The following is a 2,681-nucleotide window of genomic DNA, read 5'->3' as shown; positions in this document are numbered from 1 at the left end:
ATCTAACTACATATCTATCTATCTATCTATCTATCTATCTATCTATCTATCTATCTATCTATCTAACTACATATCTATTTATCTTTCTGAGTGGTTTCCACAATCAATAACTGAGTTTGTTTTGTTCACTGTTCCTTAGATTTGCTTTTCCTAAAAACATTGTGCAGTCATGACATGAGCCACAAAATGTAAGAGACACCAAGTTGGTGCGTTACTGCCACCTAGCAGACATAAATTGAGTGTTAAGTCTTGTTTAAGGTCTGTTATAAAGTCTTATTTTTGGAAAAGAAGCCAAATATTCACAGTAATACTCCCAATTTTAAAGAAACATGTCTGTAAAATCCAATTAATGATTCAAAACAATGCATTTAAAAAAAATTAAATACATTTTGGATGCAAATGTGAAGACATTTCTGTGTGCATGAAGATAGGAAACAACGTGTTTTTGTGTTAGTTTGTTGTATTATAACGAGCGGACAGATGGTAGTGGAAGTAAAAGAGGAGGAAATGCATAATTCAGACTGAACAAGGTTGAAGTGTAATTGCAGAGTGACAAACACGGGTTGTGACAGAATGAGTCCAGGTCTGAATGTACTGTTAAAAAAGGTAAATAAGAAGAATAAGAACATGTGTTACTCAGCCGTGATGTGTGTCTTTGGGTCGCTGCTGAGAGACGAGGGTGTGTGTCTTCAACTGTCTTTTGCTTAAACTAACACCGTGTTTTATACCCCTTTTTATATAATTAAATACACAAAAGACACATGACGTTAAAGGACATGCTCTTATTTAAATGTGGTAAATTCACCACTACAGTGTCTGCAACTCATTCTGTCACATCTGGTGTTTGTCACTCTGCAATTAAACTTGGAAGTTGTTTGTAGAAACATTTTAAATAAGATGCATAACTGTTTATCCTGGATAAAGGTAAAAGATAGATTCACTTCCTTGTTTAATTTAATGTTTTTTGTTTTATTATTGCTAAATCATTATGAATCGTAGGTCATTTTTCAAGCAAATTATGGTGAAGACTGCACCTAATGCATTGAATTGATACTATAAATAAAATTGAATTGAAATTGAATTGAATTAATGCAAACTCTCTGTAAGTCTCCAAGCATGAATTATGTGAATTTCTAAAAAAAAGTATGATTATCTATGATTAATATTCATATTCTCAATCAATCATCTGTGTCAAGGACGACCGTTGTGGTTGTTTTTAGTGTTCTGGACCAACCGAGAAAGGCAGATTGAGCAAGTTTTAACGGTGTATTGATGAAGAAATCCGGCAGATTGGTGAAAACAGACTGAAGAACAGCTGGGAAAACACCGCTTAAATAGGAGAAAAGGTACAGTATGTGTCGCAAAAATCCCAAAATCTAGACTACGTAGGAGACAGAGAAAATGCCGAGGCACTACCAAACAAGACATAGTTAGGTTTTTCAAAGTAAAGTGCTCTTGGTTCGATGGAAAATTGGATTTTTTTTTTTCTAATCCGCTCTGAAGCGAGCGCCTTATGTAACATGTCAGAAGGTAACGCAGCTAAGCATTGCTGTGAATTGTTAATGACTGAGCCTGGTGGGGGGGGGGGGGGGGGGGGGGGGGGGGGGGGGGGGGGGGGGGGGGGGGGGGGGGGGGGGGGGGGGGGGGGGGGGGGGGGGGGGGGTTCAGAGCAACTCTCACATGGTATTCAATTTAAACGAAAGGCCTTCTGGTGATTTGGTGATTTTCTCTCCTAATCTGGGGGAAGGTGATTAGATTAAACCTGTTGCACGGAGACTGGGACATTCCTCCCACAGACCCATTCACAACCCTTAATCTCAGAGATGCTGCGCTGCAGCTGAGGCCGACGTGGGTTAGACCTCCCACACACAACCAGGCTAGGAGGGTTGGTCACCACGAGGACCTACATGTCCTAAATGTCAATAAAAGCTCCTCTAATGTGTCACCTAGAAGCCTGTTCTCATGAAACAGTCTTGCGTATAACAAGAAGGTCTTGCATCTAACAAGAAGGTCCTGCGTCTAACAAGAAGGTCTATATAACAAGAAGGTCTTGCATATAATAAGGTCTTGCGTAAAATAAGGTCTTGAATCTAATAGGAAGGTCTTGCATGAAATAAGAAGGTCTTGCATATAATAAGCTCTTGCATATAAGAAAGTCTTACATCTAATAAGAAGGTCTTGCATCTAATAAGAAGGTCTTGCATCTAATAGGAAGGTCTTGCATATAATAAGGTCTTGCATCTAATAAGAAGGTCTTGCATCTAATAAGAAGGTCTTGCATATAATAAGGTCTTGCATCTAATAAGAAGGTCTTGCATATAATAAGGTCTTGCATCTAATAAGAAGGTCTTGCATGAAATAAGAAGGTCTTGCCAACAGTCTTAAATAGGTTTTAGAAAGTTATATCTCTGAAGGGTTAAGACACGTAACACTTTTATTATTTCTAGTTTACATTGCACTTGCTGTTTCCATAGTAACAATATGGATTTATGAATGGAACGCCCCAGGGATTCCCTTCTGACATCATAAAGAGATCCACCCACGATGTTCTTAGACGGATCCAAATGATTCTGATTGATAGAAAAGCAACACGTACAGTAGAGGTTTGCCCTTGCAAGAGGTTACTCCGTCCCTTCAGTCAGGAGAAACACCGTGACACAGTCAGGAGAAACACCGTGACA

This window comes from Etheostoma cragini, chromosome 24 (assembly GCF_013103735.1).
Source record: "Etheostoma cragini isolate CJK2018 chromosome 24, CSU_Ecrag_1.0, whole genome shotgun sequence".
Classification (NCBI taxonomy): Eukaryota; Metazoa; Chordata; class Actinopteri; order Perciformes; family Percidae; genus Etheostoma; species Etheostoma cragini.
Note: the sequence above shows the minus strand (reverse complement) of the source record.